Source organism: Oryctolagus cuniculus, chromosome 6 (genome assembly GCF_964237555.1).
Source record: "Oryctolagus cuniculus chromosome 6, mOryCun1.1, whole genome shotgun sequence".
NCBI lineage: Eukaryota > Metazoa > Chordata > Mammalia > Lagomorpha > Leporidae > Oryctolagus > Oryctolagus cuniculus.
The window spans coordinates 53,448,970-53,474,096 of NC_091437.1; positions in this window are offsets into that span (position 1 = coordinate 53,448,970).

Here is a 25,127-nt window from a genome sequence, read left to right on the forward strand (position 1 = left end):
CATATAGCCAAACACTGTGCAAATTTAAATGGTATTAATGCTTTCATTTTTTCATAGTCAATATTTGCACTTCTTAATAGTGAAAATCTGCTTAAAAAATCAAATGAATCATGATATTGAGGCCATGAGCAACTAAGGAGTATTTTAAGGGAGAATTTCAAGCTTAGCTACACATGCCTTGGCTGAGGTCAGAGTGTCCACATTGGGGTAGAGGGGTCTAATTCCACTGTCCATGGAACATGTTTGAATGTTAGCAATCAGTTAGCTGGGAGCCAATGAGCATCGAGAACTGTTCTTTATTTAGAATTGACCTTGGTCTGCAGAAGAGAAACAGGAGCCTCTGTTAAGCTTTGAACAGGGGTATTTTTATGATGTGAATTATGTACACAATGATTTATTTGGAATTGGTGTTCTTCCGCCTTCGCTAAAAAAAAGTCCCTTTTTTTAACAAAATCAATCAGATAGGAATAGAAACCTTTTCAAACATCATAAATTCCTGAACAAAAGCTTTTTATTAAGAATCACATACTATCATTTTCAGAGGTGGCCATAATTACCAAGTTTTTCATGATATTCTTCTGTTATGTTGTGGGGGAACAGAACATCACCAGAAAATCTGTACCCTGAACTAAGTACAAAGGAACTCCCTGATATTTTTTACATGTTGAAAATAAATCACTAAATGTATGCCAGCAGAGATAATGATTTTTTAAAGAACTTTTCTCTGCAGCGTAGTTAAATGTAATCTACCACCCCCTCATGCCCATCGGATTCCTTTTTAAGCACTGTATACATTTTAATATTATTTATTTGGAAATCAGAGTGTTGGAGACAGGGAGAGAAAGAGAAAACATCTTTCATCCATTGGTTTATTCCTCAATTGTCTTCAACAGGGAGGGTTGGGCCAGGCCTACAGCCATGAGCCCAGAACTTCACCCATGTCTCCCACTGGGTTACAGGGATCCTGTACTTGAGCCATCACCTGTTATATCTCAAGGTGCACATTAGCAGGGAACTGGACTGAATGTGAAGGCAGGATTTCAACCCTAACACTGTGATATGGGATGCTGGTGTCCCAACCGGATGCTTTAACTACTCTTCCACAGCACCTGCTCCCTCCTCCCCCACCTCTGGATTCTTTATTTTTTTCCTTGTAGGGTAAAGAACAATGCCTTTGAAAACTGCCTAACATTTTTTGAAGGCACAATGTGTTTCTAACCTTCCCTAGATTAGAAAAGCAAACAACACTTCTAGAATTATCTCTGCAACAAGGATAACTAGGTTCCAGCATGAACCTATGAAAAGGAATCCTGTAGGTGAATTTAGTAAACTGTGTGATACTTATTTTGACCTTGTATCTGTGCTTATCTTTATTTCTGCGCACTTTGTGTGTCATAGCTTGTGTGATGTAGGAGAGAATTGCTGTTTGAACAATGGTCCAATGCAGACACATTTTGAAGAAGTGTGCTTTATAGAGCTGACACTGAGGCTTGATTTAGGACTGTCCTTTTGAAAAAAATATATAAAGATCAGCTTAGACCCCTCCCATCTAACTATCATTGGTACATTCCATTTGGCTGCCTAAAGATTCTGCTTCAGTCCTACTGTAGACAGTAGCCAGAACCTCAGAACTTCTTTGCTTCTTCCTAGCTCTAACCTGACTTACACTGGACATAAATTCTCTGTGTTGGGAGTGCCAGTTTCACATAAGTGACTGTGTTGCATGGCTGTAATCTTGTCACATTCCTTTAAAAACCTCCAGTAATTTTCATTGTGTCAAAGCTGCATTCCTCAAGAAGACTTCTGAAAAGGGTCACACTTTCTTCCACGCTGGAAATAGTCTTCAGATCTACCCCACCCACAGATTCTACATAAAATGTCATCCTTTCTCAGAAGTCTTGCATAGCTTCTCTGCAGAGAGGTTCATGATTCTATTCTGTATCTTTTGGTCTGGTAATTTCCAGTAGTACATATTTGTCGAGGTACACTTACTTATTTACAAAGTTGATTTTTTTCCCCCTCTAGATATTGTGGTCCTTGAGAGTTCAGGCTATGTAATGTTCATGTTTCTCCTGTGCTTAGCTCTTAAAATAAAAATGACACTTGTGATAGTGGAAATAGTGCTTGATAAATTAAGTGATTGTAATTAGAATTTTCACTTTGTTCATTAGCTTTTTTATCTGTCTCAGACCCTTCACTTTCTTTTTGGTTTCCTTTTTTTGAAGGTTTAGTTTATTTATTTGAAAGGCAGAGATACAGAGAGGGAGGGAGAGAAGGAAGAGAGTGAGAGAGGGAGAGGGAGAGGGAGAGGGAGAGGGAGAGGGAGAGAGAGAGGGAGAGAGAGAGAGAGAATTCTTCCATCCATTGATTCACTCCCAAATGGCATGCAATGGCCGGGGCTGGGACAGACTGAAACCAGGAGCCAGGAGCTTCTGCCAGGTCTCTCATGTGGGTACAGGCATCCAAGAACTTAGGCCATCATCTGTTGTTTTCCCAGGTACGTTAGCAGGGAACTGAACTGAAAGTGGAGAAGCAGGGACTCAAAACAGGCACCCATATGGGTTACCAGCATTGCAAGCAGAAGCTTAACCCACTCTGCCACAGCACCGGCCCCACACTCTATGTTCTAAAGGGTGAGAATCTTTGAATGTATGATCCACCATCGTGCACCATGCCCAGGACACTGCTTTGTTTAGAGTTAATATGCAGGAAATGTTCACAAAATGAGCAGACTGATAACTGATGGTATCAGTTGCTGACGATTCTTAATGTTTAAAAGAGTTTCTGAACACAAAAATTTTAACTCAAAAGAATGAAATTCTGTTGATGAATATTTTGACACCATTGAAAAGATGGTTTTAAGATACAGCTGTGATTTTGAAAATGTAGGTTGTGACTTATATTTGACATGATCTCAATTTAGTTGACTCTCACTGGCACTGAGAAACGGGGACTGGTGGTGCGGCACAGTGGTGCTAAGCTGCCTCTTGAGGTGTTGGCTTCCCATATCAGAGTGCCAGTTTGAGTCCCAGCTACTCTGATTCCATCCAGCTCCCAGGTGGTCTTCCTGAGAAAGCAGCAAAGATGGTCTACATGCCTGGGTCCCTGTCATCTACATGAGAGACACACATGGAGTTCCAGGTTCCTGAATTCAGCCTAGCCCACCCATTGCCATTGTGGCCATTTGGGCAGTGAACCAGTAGATGGAAGATACCTCTCTCCGTCTTCTAAGTCTCTCTGTCTCTCTCTCTCCTTTTTTTTCTTTTTCTTTTTCTTTTTTTTTGTCACTCTGCTTTTCAAATAAATAGCAAATCATTTAAAAAATTGAAAAATGAATTTGGATTTTGTTAGCTTTCTACTTGAGTCAAAGAAGTCACCACAAATTTAACAGGTTAAAACAACTTTAATGTATTATCTGAGTTTCTCAAGTATTGGTACCAGGTTAGCTAGGTTCTCTGCTCAAGGTCACACTAGTATGCAAGAAAGGTGTTAGCTTGTGTGGGTTTTATCTTAGTCATGGTGACCTCTTCCAGGCACATGTGGTTGGTAGCAGAATTCTTTTCTTTGAAAAGTGATGGTTTTTCCTTCTTCAAGTCCAACAGGAGATACTCTGTTCCTGTTTTAAGTCCTTCACATCTGCTTCTTGTTTTACAGGCATTGCCTTCCTAGGTCTGGCCCGTGCAGGTTTAGCTCCCTTTTCAATTAGCTTACCTGCAACTCATTAAAAGCTAGACACTTTAATGGTATCTGAACTTTTTCTTCATTTTTCTTTGCATTGTAACTTAGAGTATAGCATCTCATCACATCCAGTCAAACCCAGATAAGAGTGCCCCCATTCAAGGAGCTGGGTTTGTACAAAGACGTGTCTTGGTGGAAGTTCTTTTAGAATTCTGCCTATGGCAAGTATCTAGTAAAAGTACATATTTCTTTTGTTATTTCTACTTCAATAAAATGTATGTGTATGTGTGTAGCCCTTGTAATTATTTTATATATATATATATATATATCTGTGTAAATAGTGGGTCACAATGCAAAATATATTTTACACAGTCATTATTCAAAAACCATTTGAAAATCACTAGGCTCGAGGATAAATTTATAATGAATCTCATGTTTCCAAATGTCAATTAATGCTTATTCTAACCATAGACAATGGTCAGAACCTTTAAAAATTCATTTCCTAATATTCATCATTGGCCATAGAAATTTTGAATTTTGTCATTCAATCAGTGATTAATTGAACTCATATTACACATAAGACGTTGTATTAAGCAATAAAGACATTTGACTCCTCCTTGTGGAAAACACTACATGTACTTAAGTAAATAACCAGTATAACACCAGCTAGAAAGTAAGAAAGAAGCAGTTTAGGAAATTTTGAAAAACATCCAGAACAATTCACATTTTGAAGAAGTTTTAATGTTATTATATCTGGTAAAAGACCACAATTCCTTTCCAGTTTTCTAAGAAGTAACCTTATAACAATAATAGGATAAATAAGATAAATCATTAAGAAGGAAGGAAAGGAAAAGATTAAAGCATTTATAGGGACCGATGTTGTGGCATGGTGGATTAAGCTCCCACCTTCAAATCCAGTACCCCATATGGGTACTGGTTCCTGTCTCAGCAGCTCTACTTCCAATTTAGTTCCCTGTTAATATTGCCTGGGAAAGCAGCAGAAGATGGCCGACATGCTTGGGTCCCTGCACCCATGTTGGAGATTTGGATAAAATTCTTAGCTCCTGGCTTCCACCTGGCCCAGCCTTGGCCATTCTCTCTGTAACTATGCCTTTCAAATAAATACATAAAAAGAAGAAGAACTTATGAAAGGATCCAGTGTCTGGAATATATATATATATATATATATATATATATATATATATATATAAATGTCTTTACTCAGTAATCAAAATTAAAAAGTTAAAGTGCATTTCTAATACGTCTCTTATTTTGGATATTACCCACTTGAAGTTGCTTAAATCCTCAGACATGGGGGCTGTTAGCCACTCAACTTGCTGTCAATAAGGCTGATGAGTCGTTCCATTTGCTGAACTGGCAACTGGTTTGGAACAAGCTGTGAAAATCCTCCAAGTCAAGCACAAATTATGCTCTCATTTTTCTCTGCCACCAAGTGGGAGCCAGTGGCAATGAGGAGATCATATACTTTATATTTTGTTATTTGGACATGCAGACTTCCCAAATTACTCCTAACGGAATGCCACTTTCTCCAAACCATAGCGTATTTTGATCAGCCAGTTTTGTTGTGATGCATAATCCATTTCTTCATGCACTGAAATACCATTGCACGCCAAAGTTTAGGTCAAAATTTTAATTTTTTTAATATTTTTTCTAGTTTTTTCTTTTTATGAATATAACAAAACAGATTTCATGTATCTCATAGGCACAGCTCTTCCCTTCCCCTATTCTTCATTCTCTCTCCTTCCTTCCTTCCTTTCCTTATTTTTTCCTTTAATTTTTGCAAAGACTTACTTTCAGTCCACTCTATAATCACAAGCTTAATTCACCACTAATTGTAATATCATCCATAGGAAAGGGCTGCTTTGTCCTTAACATGGAGGCACAGTGTGCAAATAAATGTTTTCCCTGAGTATCTTGAGACTTTCTGTTTCCAAATGAGCTCAGATTCAAGGTTAATGCACAACAATAATTTCCTGGGTAGTTAGATAAAGATATGTTCAGTTTAATTATTATGAACCAATGGTTAGAGGACTGGCTGGCTGCAGTTGTCATGCAATGCCCTTTATTTGCTTATTGCCTTACATTTCTATCAAGGTCATTGTCTTTCACGATCCATTGATACTTCCCCTACCATGTCCATAGTGTTTTTCTTTTAAAAATCTCAAAGAATTTAATGAATGTGTCTCTGTTTCTGTTTTATTAATGTTTTTGATTAGATATATGGATTTATATGTTCGTAATTTGGGCTCGTGAAAGATTTCTTCCCATTGAGACAGAAACCCAAGAGATTAATTAAAACCTCTATCAGGGCTCCTCTTTTACATTTCACCTCTGTTAGAAAACAAGCATGAATGCAAAAGAAGGTGTTATATTCGTTACTAACTGATTGATTTTCAACAATCATGTGTGATGTGTAATTATCTAAAATTGTGTTAAAATCCATTCTTTTATATAAATGAAAAGGGAAGAAGGTCCATCTGTAAGATAATCTAAATATTACAAACTCTATTATATCTAACAGAGTACGTAGGATGACAACCTTGAAATACTTGAGTTAAACCCTTCATCTCCTGTCCATGAGTTCTGTAAAGATAGCTAAAAATAAATTGTTTACTCATTTTCCTGTAATAGAGATTTCAGTTCTCTATTTGCACAGCTTTTCTTAGTGATGTTGCAGCTATTTCCACTTCTGTATGTATTAATGTGAAAAGAGTTCAAGGGTAGATGTCCTTCAGATAATTCAAAGTACATGTTATAGTTGCAAAAGTTCAGTTTCAAATGAATAAGCTGCACTTAGACCATGGTGACATTTAATTTAGATGCTCAGTAGTATAGATTATCGGTTCCGGGGGTTATACCTTGGCCAGTAATGAGTGTAAAAGTGACATATGACTGATGTTATTGTTTGCAAATTATTATACTGCCAGCGAAGGTAACTATTAAAGACAATCAAATATAGCCCAGTTGTATAGTGAAATCATTACTTTCTGCAAATATCTTGTGATTTATTCAAACGCTTTTGCTTTACGAGCACCAGAGAATTTGAGAGCATACCCACCATAATCCTAGGAGGTTCTGACCTCATAGATTAAATGCAATGATGAATTTCTGTTGTCACAATGACACAGCCTTGAAGAAACAGCCTTGAAAGTACAGAGTTTGCTTGATGGAATTCAAGCAGTGAGTGCATTTACATGTTATTTGAAATGTTGGTATATGATCTTCTTTGTCAGATAAAATATTGACTTATCAGAGATTGATTTGCTATTGAAAATACTTATTTCTAATGGAGGATAAAATTGAAAAAACATAATTTTTTTCTTTTTTTCTCTTTTGACAGGCAGAGTTAGACAGTGAGAGAGAGACAGAGAGAAAGGTCTTCCTTCTGTTGGTTCACTCCCCAGATGGTCACTACCACTGGCATGCTGCGCCATTCCAAAGCCAGGAGCCAGGTGCTTCTCCGGGTCTCCCATGCGGGTGCAGGGTCCAAGGACCTGGGCTACCCTCCACTGCCCTCCCGGGCCACCGCAGAGAGCTGGACAGGAAGAGGAGCAACCGGGACTAGAACCCGGTGCCCCGACCGGGACTAGAACCCAGGGTGCCGGCTCAGCAGGCGGAGGATTACCCTAGTGAGCCGTAGCACTGGCCAAAACATAATATTTTTAAGAGTTCTTATTCTCCAAATATTTTTTCAACAGAGGTTTCTGGTTGGCTGGGCCTTACTTCCATACTCTGGGCTCACTGTATTTTCTAATTATTTACTATTATGTAATTTCCCTGCCACTCCCTTTTTTCTTCCTGTTACACTGTATTCCAAAGAACTACTTATCTAAAGTGATGGCTGGCAACTTTTATAAAGATCTCAGTTTTTCTAATAACCTTTACTAATATAATTGAGCTCTTATCTGAGTTCATCAAGACTGAGTAGCTTGACTCACAAGAAAAATCAAATAAATAGATAAATGCTTTCAATTCTTCAGTCCACCTTTTCACTAGAAGAAGCGATGGCATATTTAAATTTTCAGTTTTCCAAAGATGCTCTTTCATTGTTCCCTACCCTACCACACTGCTGAGTTTGTATTTAAATGTTTCATTTCATGCATTTCAAACTGTCAGCCTGAAGAAATACCAATAAGTGTGTTAGGTTTAGATAATCGAAAATTCCCTTTACTCAGCTTCTTAGTCTATATTTATCTGTCTGGCTGTGAAATCTATTCCAAGAGTATTCATCTACCACCCAAATCTATTCACCAAGCATCAAGACTCATCAGTGAGATGGAATAATGCCATTTAATTAGTCTTTGATATACAGCTTAATTAGGTCTTAATAAGGGGTAGTGCATCCTAAAATCAATTATCTTGCTCTTTTTAATAAGAGCAACTAATTAGTAGGAAAATCACCACAGTTCTCTTTTTATCCTGAAGCTTGCCATGGTGCTAGGAAGAAGGTTATGGAGGAGAAAAAATAGCCTCCAAAATATTTGGAAGAAATGTCAAATTGAACCTAAAAGGATACAGTCAAAATGGTTGCAATAGGTTAGAAATATTTTACAGAAAATTTGGTGTAACCCATTCAGCATATTTCATAGCAATAAGGCGAGGTCAGGTGCTTCTTATCTGGGTGAAGCTCTTCCTTGTGTATTGTTAATAAATGTCCTATGTGGGCGGCCACCATGACTATGTCTGTATTGGTCATCGTCCTGCATTTTGAGGTCATCTTTGTTAACTGGTGCCTTCTTTGCTTTTGCCTAGAAAGTACTCCTATCACCTGCTGAAGATGAGCAAGTATGTGTTTTGGGTCTTAGGGTTTTTCTGTTTGTATTTGATTTGTTTTCCCAAACACTGTGCATTCTACTTAGCTGTACAGAAGAAGAACTTCTTTTCATATTTATAAATTCAGTCAACACATAGTTATTCAACTGTTACTAGAAAGTAAGTCCAGCTCAAATCATTGGGATTCATATGTGATTAAAACAGACAAGGTCCTTGCTCTCCTAGAGCTCAAATGTGAATGAAATGAGATGTAAAGGAAATGAACTCTGAAACAAATCTATAAGGGAACTTACCTAGTGCAGGTGCTGTAGGTGCCATCAGGTATGATACTGTGGTAGGTGATCCCTGAGGTCGGATGATGAGCTTCAGCTGGGAAAGTCTTGGAAAGGGTCTCTGAAAAGTTGCATTTAGCCTGATGGGAAGAATGAGAAAGAGATGGTCATGGGAACATATAGTAGGAGAGCAGTAATAAAGGCCTTGTATCTTGATAAAGCCTGATGCACTGGAAGACTATGAAGAAGGGCATTGTGCCTGGATGCCAGTAGACTAGCAGAAGAGTGGTAACAAATGAGGTTGTATGTCAGTGAGAAATCAGATCAGACTGATCCTGGGAGCCTTTGGCAAATAATTTGAATATTATTCAAAGTACAATGAAAAAATACTCACTGGGGGAATGGCACCATTCATCTAACTTACAGATTTTCAAAATCAAAATTAGTATTCCTTATACTCACAGAATTTACGGCAGTGGGTTTATAAGTTTCTACTGTATGATTCTTTCAGCTGGTCTTTGTGTCTTGAAAAGGTGCTTAGTAAAATGCTGGGGGAGAAAAGCAAAATGTCTGTCAAAATAGAAAACCTAGAAGCAGGGAGTGGTTCCAGCATTAGATGATTGTGGTATAAATTAGGTTTTCATGGAAGAAATGAAGGGAGACGTGCCTTTTAAAAAGCTCATGTTAAAAACTAATGTCAGGATTAAAGACCTAAATCTACGACCTGACACCATCAAGTTACTAGAGAACATTGGAGAAACCCTTCAAGATATTGGCACAGGCAAAGAATTTCTGGAAAAGACCCGGGAGGCACAGGCAGTCAAAGTCAAAATCAACTATTGGGATTGCATCAAATTGAGAAGTTTCTGTACTGCAAAAGAAACAGTCAGGAGAGTGAAGAGACAACCGACAGAATGGGAAAAAATATTTGCAAACTATGCAACAGATAAAGGGTTAATAACCAGAATCTACAAAGAGATCAAGAAACTCCACAAAAACAAAACCAACAACCCACTTAAGAGATGGGCCAAGGACCTCAATAGACATTTTTCAAAAGAGGAAATCCAAATGGCCAACAGGCACATGAAAAAATGTTCAAGGTCATTAGCAATCAGGGAAATGCAAATCAAAACCACAATGAGGTTTCACCTCACCCCGGTTAGAATGGCTCACATGCAGAAATCTACCAACAACAGATGCTGGCGAGGATGTGGGGAAAAAGGGACACTAACCCACTGTTGGTGGGAATGCAAACTGGTCAAGCCACTATGGAAGTCAGTCTGGAGATTCCTCAGAAACCTGAAGATAACCCTACCGTTCGACCCAGCCATCCCACTCCTTGGAATTTACCCAAAGGAATTTAAATTGGCAAACAAAAAAGAGGTCTGCACCCTAATGTTTATTGCAGCTCAATTCACAATAGCTAAGACCTGGAACCAACCTAAATGCCCATCAACGGTAGACTGGATAAAGAAATTATGGGATATGTACTCTTTAGAATACTATACCGCAGTAAGAAACAATGAAATCCAGTCATTTGCAACAAAATGGAGGAATCTGGAACACATCATGCTGAGTGAAATAAGCCAGTCCCAAAGGGACAAATACCATATGTTCTCCCTGATCGGTGACGACTGACTGAACACCAAGAGGGAAACCTGTTGGAGTGAGGTGGACACTATGGGAAATGGTGGCTTGATCAGCATAGCCCTGACTGTTAATGAACAACTTAATACATTATCCCTCTTAGTAGTTTTTTTATCTGTTCTATTTAATATGACTGGTTTAGATCTGTAATTGATGCACAGTTATTCTTAAGTGTTGAAAATTAACTGAAATGTGATCCCTGTTGAACATGGTGGTGGGAATGGGAGAGGGAAGAGATGTATAATTTGGAACATGCTCAGGCTGACTTGCCCCAAGTGGTGGAGTTGGACGCATACCAGGGGATTCCAATTCAATCCCATCGAGGTGGCATGTACCAATGCCATCTCACTGTTCCAGGTGATCAGTTTCAGTTCACAGTTGGTCATGGTGAAGGGACTGGGAGTCAAAGGGAGCACATAGACAAGTCTAGTACCTGCTAACGCTAACTGATGGAGTAAATAAAGGGGAGAGTGATCCAACATGGGAAGTGAGATACTCAGCAGACTCATAGAATGGCAGATGTCCTAAATAGCACTCTGGCCTCAGAATCAGCCCTAAAGGCATTCGGAGCTGGCTGAAAAGCTCATGAGAGTATTTCAGGCATGGAAAGCCAAGACACTCTGGCAAAAGATCTCTGCGAGTGAGATCCCAGTGGAAAGAACAGGTCATCAAAGAAGGAGGGTACCTTTCTCTGAAGGGAGGAGAGAACCTCCACTTTGACTATGACCTTGTCTAAACAAGATAAGAGTCGGAGAACTCAGAGGGCTTCCATAGCCTTGGAAACTCATGACTGGAGCATAGGGAGATTACTGATGCCATAGACAGGAGTGTCAATTGGTAAAGTCAACAACAGGAGTCACTGTGCACTTACTCCTCATGTAGGATCTCTATCCTTAATGTGCTGTACATTGAGATTTAATGCTATAATGAGTACTCAAACAATATATTTCACTTTGTGTTTCTATGGGGGTGCAAACTGTTGAAATCCTTACTTAATGCATACTAAACTGATCCTCTGTAAAAAAAAAAAAAAAAAAAAAAAAATTATCAATTCCCAACTTGACTCTCACTGGGATTAAACATGACAATAGGTCTGATCTGATTTCATCATCATTTAAAAAAATCATCTATTATTTTTCACTTTATGTTTCTGTGTGGGAGCAAACTGTTGAAATCCATACTTAATGTATACTAAGCTGATCTTCTGTATATTAAGATAATCGAAAATGAATCATGATGTGAATGGAAGGGGAGAGGGAGTGGGAAAGGGGAGGGTTGTGGGTGGGAGGGACGGTATGGGGGGGAAGCCATTGTAATCCATAAGTCATACTTTGGAAATTTATATGCATTAAATAAAAGTTAAAAAAAAAAAAAAAAAAAAAAAACTAATGTCAGGGGCCGGCGCCACGGCTCACTAGGCTAATCCTCCGAATTGCGGCGCCGGCACATCGGGTTCTAGTCCTGGTTGGGGCGCAGGTCCTGTCCCAATTGCTCCTCTTCCAGTCCAGCTCTCTGCTGTGGTCCGGGAAGGCAGTGGAGGATGGCCCAGGTCCTTGGGCCCTGCACCGGCATGGGAGACCAGGAGGAAGCACCTGGCTCCTGGCTTTGGATCAGCGCAGCATGCCGGCCGTAGCGGCCATTTGGGGGGTGAACCAACGGAAGGAAGACCTTTCTGTCTCTCTCTCTCTCTCACTGTCTAACTCTGCCTGTCAAAAAATAATAATAAAAAATTTTAAAAATTAAAAAAACTAATGTCAGATGAAGTTGCGTCTTTGAAAATTTCTGTATTTTATTGTGCTTAAGAGTAAAATCAAAAGTTCTTTCCCCTGGCTGGTCTCTTGCCACCCAGTGGAAGAACAGTCCATGAGCAGTCAGAAATGTCTGCCTTGTCTGGCTTGTCAAAATTTGGAAGAGTGCTTCATGGAGGTTAGACTAAGCCTTGGAGTGCACTCGATATTATGCTTTTACTTATCAAGTGAAGCAGGACTACATTATCTGTTCAGCTCTACATGATGCATTTTAATTCTGGCATACTTAAGGATGCAGTAAGGAACACAGAATCCAGGTTCAGGCTTAACTTAGTTCCCTTTGGGAAAGTCACTCACCTCAGCAGGTGGCCAGCTTCCAGGAAAATCCTTCAGAGAGTGGATTAATAACATCTGCTTGATGCTAACTACTTCTTGGGAGTACATACTTCATAGAAGGGACAACAAATGAGGGACCTTTTTGGAGAGCCTAGTAATCAAGCTCAAGAAGGTATAGGTCATGGACTTTTTGCTTGGCCCCAAACACTGTCATGTGTAATTGGTACTTAACAAAAACAACTCTATGATGATAAGGGCACCTATATCAGTGAGAGCAAACACATTAAAAAGTTTCTTTGATACTAAAAGCTCTCAGCATCCTCTCTCTCTCACTTGCCTTGGCAGCATGCAATCAAAAGGATGCCCTAATATACACACAACTTGGGCATATGTCAAAGAGCAGAAGTTCTTATTGGGCTTAATTCTTTAATAAATTTAACCTGTATTTTCACTTTGAACAATTTGAGAATGCGTCACGATTTCTTTTAGAGAATTCATTTGGTCTTACCTGGAAGATTTAAAGAAGCAGAAAGCTGAAAAGAAATAGGCCATTAAGGAAGTGCTGTAGTTTTAGTTTGCGGTTCAGAGAGAGTTCCGGAGCTACCTGATAACGGTGAGCAGGTGTATCCTTGCTTCAGTCTCTCTCACCCAATACTGTGTCTTTATGTCTTCTCTTCCTATAGTGCTCACTGATCACAGTTAACCCCTGCTATTTAAAAGTCTCACATGCTCTCTGCCTCCTTGTTTCTCTCCTTCCTTGTGTTTATCATGTTTCTTGGAGGGAAGAATTATTCTGAAACCCACTGCCCCTCACAAGGCTAGTAAATGTTGTCTTCCTTTGGATCACTAATCCTGATTCAAATGTTGATTCTGAGTTCCACTGTGGCACAACACCCTTGTGAGTTGTAGCTGCTGTATGAGGAGGTGTCATGGAATGGAAGAACAGATGTTCCAGCCTAATTTAATCCAAGTGCAATTAGATTTGGGGAGAGGAAGTAAGGAGGTAGAGTGGAAAGGAGAGGAGGATCTATTATTGAAAGAAATGGGTAAACAGCTCCACCTCTTCCTGAGGAAAAATCAGATCAGATTTGAACATGACTTTATGCCTCTTGAAGGAGCTCAATATCTAACCTAATGAAAAGGCCAAAAATTGGGGGAAAATTTTTAATGAAGTTTAAAAATTAAAAGATTATCAGCATGAGATAGCTAACAAACTTGGGTTTGTTAATACAATGTCAACCCATATGCAAACACATAAGCCACACTGAAGTTCAAGGCCCTGCTGCAAAGCTCAGCTCCATAAAGGATTGGTGGATTGATGGATAGATGGATGGATGCATGGGTGGATGGATGGATGGATAATTCTACAAATTAGGGAGGGTCCTTCTGGTAGAATGAAAAAATACAATCTGTGACCCTAAAATGCTCTCATTGGTATATTATACAGAGGAAAGTCAGAATTCCATTTCATATTGTAGTCATATGCAAGAAACAAAGATTTATGCCAAAAGTCTCCAACCTCATCTCTTCTCAGACAATTTGGTGAAATGTCACGTTTGCTTTGTCCGTATTAAGCCGAGGAACTGCTAATACTGGAAACGCTGCATAATCAACATGTATCAGTGGCTCAGAGGAACTTGGCTGCAATCACAAGGCCTTCAGTTGACGAAAGCCTTAAGCATTGGCTCTGGTTTACTGCTTCCTCTGTTTCTAATGTCTCAACACTCCCCCTCTGTTGAGGCCTCAATAATTGCCTGTTCCACACCAGTTATCACTTTATTATAAGCATTCGTACTCATTGTTTTTGTATCTGCGTGTCTTATCTTTGATAATAGAAGATTCAGTTAAACATAAAGAATTAGCTGCAATGTCTCACATGTGAGATCCTTCATTTTTCTTCCTTTGTGACTCTGTGTGAAGAAATTAACTTCTCTGAGCCTCAGTTGCTTCATGAATTATAATAAGAATTGAAAAGACGCGTACAGAACTCCTAGAATACATCAGCCTTCAGGTGGTTATTGCCATTATTTAAAGTTTTTACGGATTTTTCTCTTTTTGTGTTACAGTCTTCTCTAGCTGTTCATAATGCTAAGGATTTGGGTACTGTGACTTTTTTTATTTCTTGTAGAAAACAATTTTCCCTCTTCCTTTCATCTTCTTTATAAATTGAACCCTTTTGATTTTATTTTTTTCAGTGCCCACACATAAACCTTGAAAGTTAATACTTGGCAGTGTTTGCACTATAACCTTCTCTTCCCACCCCCACACTATGTTGTCCCAACTATAAGTGTTAGCATGTGTTTCCCTATAATTCCCTGAGTTTACACACCATGATAGCATTCAGGTCCAAGGAATTTTGGCATCATGATTGGTAATTAAATAGTTTCATGCATCTGTTTTGGCCTCTGTGATTCACAAGTAATACATTTGATGCCACATAAAATAGGTATTGATTACAAGGATGATAGAAAGTACAAGGGATTCATTGCTATCAATATATTTCCTTCAGCATGGAGATATATGGAGATCAGAAGCAAAGGGAACCTGTTTCTCTGTATGGCTTCCTTCTATGTAGTTCATGTAGCCATTTATGGCTTCTTTTGCTGTTCTCCTTAATTGATTCCTTATTCAGCAAATAGAACTAAGATACAATTAACCTTGTGAATAGTTCTTTAGGGGGGTACATATTCAGATTTGATTGGGTCTCAGTTGGGTCACTCTCATTGACCTGAAGGTCAAAAAAAGAACATGTTGGCTGCTTTTGGGTAAGTAATATTGAATTAAATCTCTTCAGAGACTAGTTTAAAGCCTGGAAAAGTCTTCAGGCTTAAACAGTGAGAGATAATTGGAGTGTCTTGTGGTATCAAGTGTTTGAGTACAAATTAATATTTTGGTGTGATTGCTTGCTGTATGCTTTTAAAGGATTCCCATTGAAAGTCAGTTTCGTTTACACACAACCCTCAGTTATCTGCTGCGAACAGTTGCAAGTAGCAGTTACAGCACTAATTACTGGACAGCCATATTCTCTGCCTATGAAAATGAAGTTATGTTCTTATGACACTTTAAGCAAGTATTATGAGAGTCTGGGCATTTCAGAAGTTAAATACCTCCCTCAGACATCTATTTAATTGAAATTCCACATAGCAGTATTTCCATTTTCCTCTTGTTTTGAGATAAAGAATTCCTCCTCTGGTACTGAAGATTAAGTCAGGAAATTTGGGACTTGGAGAGCAGATAAGTGAAGGGCAAGAGGGATCTTTGTGAAAACTAGACATCAATTTTTAGTGAAACTACCCCAAATCAGAGTGGCTTTCTTGGAATAATTTAACCCCTCGAAATCACCCACCTTTTATGTGCCCTATGACCCCCGATATGCTGAATAGTTGCAATTTATTAAGATACAGTTTCTCTGGTAATTTTCTTGACTCCTAACACATTTTAACTTTAAAATAATTTATTCTTCAAGGTTATATTCTTGGCACAAGACACTCAAGAAAGTCAATCTATAAGTTGATTTATTTTCTCACATCCTAGATTAAAACCAAGAGGCTTTGTTTCTACCTTGCTTGAGAGATTTAATATTTTGTCCTCAATTATGTTTTATCCACGGAATATTATCGGACGGATGCTTAGTGCTTATAACCTTATGAAAGGACTTAAAAATACTTCAAATTTGGCAAAATATTGTCTCAAAATATGAGGAAGAAAACCAAAATTTGAATTTGATTTGTATTTCATGTTGATATCATAGCCTATTAACCCATTAATTATTTCAGTATCATGAAAATTTCATATTAGTTAAGATAATTTTCAGGTTAGACAACCTCCTCCTATAGGAATTTCAGAGAATGTACAGTGACTATTGCAGAATCTCTACCAATAAGAAACTGAGTTAGTGACACATAACCAAATAGGTGCAAAAGCAAAATTATGAACAATAATTTCTTGGCAATTAAAAACCATTTTGATGTCAAACATGATTGCATGGTAATATGTGCAGCATAGTATCAGGTACTGCCCCTAAAAATAAAAGCCAAAAATTTAACAACAATGTGGTAGCATGCAAGATATTCTTAGAAACTCAAAAAAAATAAATGTCCCTTTAAATCCTGGACAAACATACTTGTTCCTGCTTATCACTTAGCAGAAAATGTTTCTGTTAAGAATTGATAGCAGGTTCTTGAAGACTTACTTGGACATCCATATTCATAGCAGCATTACCCACAATAGGCAGAAAGTGGAAAAAATCACATTGTCAACCAGCAGATTGGTGAATATACAAGATGTGGGAATAAACTATATTGTGGAATATTATTCAGACTTAAACAGAAGGAAATTTGTCACGTGATACAAAATGTATGAATCTTGAGGACAAAGTTGAAATAAAGCAATCCCAAAAAGGCAACAAAGTAGAATGGTAGTTCTGTTGTTGAATGGTGATAGAGTAGAGTGTCAACTTTTCTAGACAAAAATGTTGTGGAGATCTGTTTGACAACAATAAGAATATACTTCACAGTACTGTGTATATCAAAAATGATTAAGATAGTAGTTATATGTTAGCTGGCCTTACCACATTTGAATGAAAATAATGTTTGAATTATGAATTATTGAGTCCTCTATCCCTAGAATTTTGCTATACATGATAATCCTTTGATGAAAACAATAGGTTCTTCTCTTATTCATATCACTTTTCCTAACATAAGAGGAAACAAAAGCATAAGAAAACAAACTGCTCTATTATTTCTCACATGTAATTTAAGACCTGTTTGAAATTATAAAACAATTAAGAGATATTCAGTCTTTTCAGATTTTTAATTTTTTAATATTTTTAAGAAAGCCTTTGTTTAATGAATACAAATTTTATAGGTATAGCTTTAGGAATATAGCAGTTCTCTCCCCCATAACCCCCCCCCCCACTCCTGTCCCACCTCCTGGTAACTACCTTTCCCGTCCCATTCTTCATTAAGATACTATACTAAGTAAAGATTTCTGCAATTTGTAGTCACACAGACACACAAAGTAGAAAGTACTGTTTGAAAATAAGTTTTACAGTTAATTCTCATAGTGCAACTCATCAGGGGCAGAGGTCTTACATGTGCAGCAAGTGCACAGTGACTCCTGTTGTTGATTTAACAATTGACACTCTTATTTATGATGTCAGTGATCACCCGAGGCTCTTGACATGAGCTGCCAAGGCTGTGGAATCCTTCTGAGTCCACAAACTCTGTCAGTAGTTAGGGCCATAAGCAAAGTGAAAGTTCTCTCCGCCCATCAGAGAAAAGTACATCCTTCTTTGATGGCCCTTTCTTTCCACTGGCGTCTCACTCACAGAGATTATAATTCACTTTGTTCTAGGATTGCTGAAATATTTATATATGAAAATATAAAAATAATTTAACTTTTGGATGATGCAAACAAAAATTAAAGATTATATTCTCTTACTATTTTTATTTTCTTGTATTGTGTGCAAACTTCTTTATATGACGTGGTAGATACGTTTGTTGGACATGGACTGAGAGCAATGTACCATGTATCTATTAAGATGGTTCTGTGTTCTTTTCTCATTAACCTACTACAATAAAAAAATGACATCTACAGGATGATTAAAAATGTAACTCTCAACTAATATTTGAACAGTTCTATAGTATTCAATTACAAATGCTTAACCAGCTGATTTAGTATATGCTTCTATTCCTTGCTTTAGATTATTACTGAAGAAAAAGCAAATTTAAAACATTGTTGAACAAATTCTGTAATACTCTCTGAGAAAACACTTAGGAACCCCAACTTATAATACAGTGTGAGAAGATGAATTACATATATGAGAGAGAAAGAGGGGAGAGAGACAGATTGGAATATAGAATATTCTAGTATAAGATGTATTCCAAAGTGACATTGGTATATAAGAAAATCAGCTATGCTCCTGGGGATCAAGGAAGACTTCAGAGAGCTAGCTTGAATTAGCATTGAAATTGAGCTTTGTTAGATAAGCATGAAATGCCAATGGACTAAATGTACATGGCCTGAACAGGAAATCCCCACTAGAAGGAGAAAGTGGAGTGAAGGCCAAGGCATGAGAAAGAGTGGGGCACATTTGAGGGAACAACATAGAATATGGGTGTTCGGGAGAGTTGCTAGAGAGGAACTAGAAGGGTACAGGGAAGCCAATTTATAAAGGATCTTAATGCCCTGCTTAAGACTTTTGTAGTTGATTTAATAGCCATCAACAGGCACCATCCAAGATTTTTCAATTGTAGAGAAAAGGTCAATCATATTTGTGTTTTTGAGGTACACTGAAAATGTTCCTCAGGGCAGGTTTTGTAGCAAAGAAAACAACTGTCATTAGGAATTACAAATAAGCCTAAAAGGTTTGTCAAGGCTAAAGATAAATTAATTTAAAGGCAATTACTTTGTGTGGGGAGCAACTCGGACTAGACTGTTACTGGAATTAAGACTTATTCTATGCATCTGCTTTCCCACAATATGGCGCTGAGAAGGGAGTAACAACTTCTACACAGCTGCCTTTCACCAACTTGACAAGCTGCAGGAGCTGCTCCTGATTGGAGGAGAGCAGCGTACTCGGCATGTGGGTAGCAGAGTTGGGATTGGTGGAAGAGGACTATAAAGGAGGAGAGAGACAGCATGCACCAGGAACATCTAAGGGGAACATCTGAGCAGCCCCCGAGAGAGCCGGCCGGCGGTGTGCCGCTCCCCCGTGGAAGTGGGAAAAGTGGCAGGGGGAACCGCCCTTCCACGGAGGTGGAAGGGACGGTAGCCAACCCAGGAAGAACCAGCAGCAAACCCGGGGAGGGCCGAGCAGACAAAAGAACAGCGCAGGGTCCTGTGTCGCTCCTCCATGAAGAGGGGGAGCGACACTTTGTTTAATGTTGGGGAAATGAGGAAAATATTGCTCATTTGAAGGGAAGGGACTAAAATTTTTAAAGAAATATGTGGGTTGCCATTATGTGGTTTATGAAATATAGCAACTACCCTCCAAAAGCTCTTTTAATAAGCTGGAATTTTGAATGAAAAGGAATGAGAGGAAGAGTCTCCTTCTATTTGTAAACACATTTCAGCAAAGTGCAGGTCGCTGGAGTACACACCTGGGAGAGACAAGGAGCCCAACACTGTGAGACTCACAATGCTGCCTTTTGTTCCGCTGAGTATGATGCATGTTTCTTTCAAGAACGGAAGTAAGAAGATTTATCTTTTTGTGATAAGCTAAGTTGAGAAAAGTGCAGGCATGGGAACTTAGGTGGGGGTCATAACAGATTGATTTTGGTTACAACTTGAATTGGAAAGAGAACAGATGAAAGAAAGATTCTCACTCATTTTTCAGTGTGATAAGTCATCGCTTAGAAAGAAGCAAAAGCACTTATTAAAAACATGTTGGTAGCCTAACCACCTGGGTACTCACACACGGTTTCACTTCACTGTTTTAAAGATTGAGTTTATGGACTCCATCCCCCCAAACACTGTTCCTCTTTTTATGTTTTCTGAGTTAAAGAAATGCCTCTTTCCTATAGATATTCACTCCTGGTTACTGAAACTATAGCCCTGAGAGTCATCCTAGAATCTTCCCTCCCCCAAGTTTTCTGCCAACTTTTTCTTTTTTACTATTATTATTTATAAAATTTGTCCCTTCTGCTCTATGTTCACTACAAAGAACAACATGAATTGTATTTCTTCTGACCTCTGACATTTTATTTCTTATTTCTTGTCTTCTTCCCAATTCATCCTTCACTAATCAATTCACATCCTATTTTTTACCTGAAATGTGGTCATTCCTTTATCGTATATTAAACAATGTGTTTTAAGTCTCCCACAGACATATATTGGTCTCAGTGTCAAGCACAGTACTTACTTACTGAAGGCCATGAGACAATATTGTTCAGCCTCTGCATCTCAGTTTCCTTCATGATAGCCTTGTGAGGGTTAACTAACGTAACAATGCAACATGCCTAGTAGCTGATCACCATTGTTATTATCTACAGTGCCTTCCTAACAGCTCCCCATCTCCATCTGAAGGAACTCTAACACCGAAGTGAAGGTCTTTGAAATATGCCATCTACTAGGCTGGTGCCGCAGCTCACTAAGCTAATCCTCCACCTGTGGCGCCAGCACCCTGGGTTCTAGCCCCAATTGGGGCGCCGGATTCTGTCTCGGTTGTTCCTCTTCCAGTCCAGCTCTCTGCTGTGGCCCGGGAGGGCAGTGGAGGATGGCCCAGGTCCTTGGGCCCTGCACCCGCATGGGAGACCAGGAGGAAGCATCTGACTCCTGGCTTTGGATCAGCACAGCGTGTTGCGCTGGCTGTAGCGGCCATTTAGGGGGTGAACCAACGAAAGGAAGACCTTTTTGTCTCTCTCTCTCTCTCACTGTCTAACTCTGTCAAAAGAAAAGAAAAGAAAGCATTTAGGGGGCTGGTGCCGTTGGCTCACTTGGCTAATCCTCCGCCTGTGGTGCCGGCATCCCATATGGGCACCTGGTTCTAGTCCCGGTTGCTCCTCTTCCAGTCCAGCTCTCTGCTGTGGCCTGAGTGCTTGGGCCCTGCACCCGTGTGGGAGCCCAGGAAGAACCACCTGGCTCCTGGCTTCAGATCGGCGTAGCTCCGGCCGTTGCAGCCATCTGGAGAGTGAACCAACGGAAGGAAGATCTTTGTCTCTCCCTCTCACTGTAACTCTACCTCTCAAATAAATAAATAAAAAAATCTTAAAAAAAAAAAAAGAAATATGCTGTCTACTTACCCCTCAGCTCTCACCTTTCTCCTGTGATGTTCAGGACCATGGGCTCAGATTTGTAGAGGAATTTCTCTTTTCCTAAGTGAACCACACTTACTCATCCCGCCAGGTCTTTCTATATGTCAAAGTATCAAGTGCTTTTTTCTTATGTCAGAGTAATTTAATTTCTACTTTTGGCCTTTCCTCATATCCATATTCATGGATAGCAGCTCCTAATAGTAGTCCTAATGTGTATTTCTGTATTGCCCTACATACCCTTCTATAATGGTAGTTATACTGTTTGAATTCTAATTTGTCTCATCTTTCAGGCAAAATCCCTTATGGCCAACATTCTAGCTGTTACTCTCATCTAAAATCTTAGGATGTAATTCAAATATACTTGAATATGAGTGACATAGGAGTACATTAATAACATTCCAAAATTTTTGGAGTTCTTCAGAAGTGACTCTGTGGACAATATTTCCAATTCAGTGATACACTGCTATTTATTTGTTCAAATCAAAATTGAAAAAGTCATAAACATGGATGACATTTAAAATTGATCCTTTTTTATTGTTTTTGCCTATTTTTCCACTTCAGACACTACATTATTCACTGTATATGGATGGTGGTGGGACTAGTTAAAAACATTTACAGAACAACAGCTTTTAAGTGAGATAAGAGGAACATAAGTTTCAAAAGGCCATCAAATATTTGAACACAAAAGAAATTAAGATCAGAGATCTCTTGGAAGAGCTAAAGAAATAAAATGCTCAGGTAATTGGAATGATTGAGATTAGATAAAGTAATTCCATTGTTCTCCTTTCTTGCAATGGTCTGTCATTGCTTTGGTTCAGTTTACAAAATTTTTTTTCAGTTTCAGAAAAAGCACTGTATTTATATTGGCAGGTAAAACAGTTGGGAACCATAATTAGATTGTGGAAAAGAAATTATTATAATGATGTATCTCCTCTTATCCAGTGTATTAGATTTCTATTTTTCTGTTTTTTCTTTTATTCTTCTTGGTTTGTCATGTTTTTTTAAAGATTTACTTATTTATTTATTTATTTGTTTGAAAGGCAGAGGGGATGGGAGGGGAGAGAGATAGAGACAGACAGAAACAGAGAGACAGAGGTCTTCCATCCACTGGTTCACTCCCCAATGGTTGCCATAGCCTGAACTACACCATTCTGAAGCCAGGAGCCTGGAGCTTCTTCCAGGTATCCCATGCACGTGCAGGTGCCCAAGCACCTGGGTCATCTTCCACTACTTTTCCAGGCCATAGCACAGTGCTGGAACCAAAGTGGAGCAGCCGGGCCTTGCAGCCGCTTTACCTGCTACCCCATAGCGCTGGCCTATCAGTAGTTTTTTGGTTGTTTGTTTGTTTGTTTGTTTGTTTTTGACAGAGTTAGACAGTGAGAGAGAATCAGAGAGAGAGGTCTTCCTTCCGTTGGTTCACCCCCACAAATGGCTGCTAGGAAGTCAGGAGCCAGGCGCCCCCTCCTGGTCTCCCATGCGGGTGCAGGGCCCAAGCACTTGGGCCATCCTCCACTGCCCTCCCTGGCCACAGCAGAGAGCTGGACAGGAAGAGGGGCGACCAGGACAGAATCCGGCGCCCATATGGGATGCCGACTACGCAAGAAGAGGATTAACCAAGTGAGCCACAGCGCTGGCCCCGAGAGGTTTTTTTTTTTTTCTTTTTTTTTTCTTTTTTTTTTTTCCCCACCTAGTTCTCCTTTCCTTTTTTAAAATATAGGGTTCAGTGAAATCCCCAAAATAGTCTATACCCAGAGGAACTCATTTTCTTTTCAAAGAAAAGGTCCTGAATGAAAATTGGGGCACTAGCAGTGCTCCAGAGTTCTGACCTCAGTCCCAAAGTCAGGTGACAATCATTGATCCCCTCCTAAGGAGGATGCTGTATGAAAGGTGCACCTGTTTTCTTCTTTGGGGGAAAATTATCATAGAACACTACATTTAGTTTCCTTGGGATTAGCCATCTCTTTCTCTTTGTCATTCTTTTTATCATTCTCTTTCTCTAAACACATACATCTGTCTTTTCCCAGATCAACACGTATTCATTCCTCTTGTAACTGCTGTACTGTTTCTCCCTGGGGGACCGTTCTCTCTATAGTGTCCCTTTATTGAATATAAATCCATCTCTCACTGCAGGGTTATATAGCAGACTGAAACCTGTCATGTAGAGTCAACCAGCTTTTTTTACAACATCGTTTTTAGACCACTCAGTGGGAGAATATGAGCAGGCTGGAGGAACTGCCTCCAACTTAGAATAAGGAAAGAGCCCCAGTGCAAAGAAAATCTATTTACTCTAAGCAGGCACAGGGAGAGAGAGACCAAGATCTGTTTCAGTCCCTCCATCCCCTTATGCTGCAGCTGCAAGAACAGCTACTTAATATTTCCATTTTATGAGCTAGTACTGCTGAATTTTCTGTCGCTTGTGATAAAAGGTAACCACAGTAACATCCGAGTAGAGCCAGTAGCTTTTGAATGTTCTGTTGCTGTGATAAAAGATAGCCACAGTAACATATGAGTATTGGTTAGTTGCTTAATGGGTTCTAAAGTCTTCAAAAGAGGTAAGAGGTATTATAGAGACTGTTTAAAACAGAGACTGTCGTTTGTCAACCATGAAGACTTTAATTCAGTTGAGAGGTGAGAAAAGCAACAAGTACTGGGTTCTCTATGTTTAAGAAGTATGCTTTTTATTTTTTATTTTTTTGACAGGCAGAGTTAGACAGTGAGAGAGAGAGAGAGAGAGAGAGAGAGAGAGAAAGGTTTTCCTTCCATTGGTTCACCCCCCAAATGGCCGCTACGGCCGGCATGCTGCGCCGATCCAAAGCCAGGAGCCAGGTGCTTCCTCCTGGTCTCCCATGGGGTGCAGGGCCCAAGCACTTGGGCCATCCTCCACTCCCTTCCCGGGGCAATGGCAGAGAGCTGGACTGGAAGAGGAGCAACAGAGACAGAATCCGGCGCTCCAACTGGGACTAGAACCTGGGGTTCTAGCCAAGTGAGCAGTGGCACCGGCCAGAAGTATGCTTGTTATTCTACTGGTGTTAATCTACGTGTTACATACTATGAAAAACTAAGGTAGTGTTGACCTGTTTCCTTTTCCAGGATTAATCAGACACTGCTAAAAGAATATTTTAGATGACTATTAAAACTAAACAAAAAACAACTTGAATTTATGTCCTTTAAATATTTACTTTTTTGAGTGTTTTTTTTTTTCCTTCAAAATAACATCATCCTGCTTCCAAGTATGGCTTAAGAAAAAAAATTTTAAATGCTTTTAATGATAGCATAAATTATAAAAATTACCTGCACTCACAGTTTGCCCAAGATTTAAACACGGTGTTTTGAGCAGTTTTGAAGAATGGCTTATCGATTTGCCATGAGTGTTGAAACTTCTATTGAACCACATTTTGCAGATAGCTGATTAGCATATTTCTTGTTCATCTAGCAGTCAAAGAAAAATTTATTGTCTCATGTTCTTTATACTGTCCTCAAATTAAAGAGTTTTTTAGTCTTCTGTTTTCTTTATAGAAATACAAAGCAAGAAAAAAAATAAACAGAAAGGGAAGGAATTCAGGAAGGAAAAAATGAATTGAGGAAGAATGAAAGAGTATTGAGCATTTAGTATACTAATTATTGAATCTAGAGAAAGGTGGAAAACTCTTTTTGGCAGTATCATTCCACTAAATTAATTTAATTAATTCAATGACTTGGTTAATGAATATTTATGGAATGCTAACTGTACTCCAGGAGTTGAACTAGAAATATAAAGATGAATACACAAAGTACTACCCTGAAATAGTTAGTAGTCTGTTAGAGAAACCCAACTGTATATGACTTGTATATGATGCATTTTTAAACATATAATGTATATTGTGAAAAAGCTATCCATAGATTTCAAATTGTTTTTT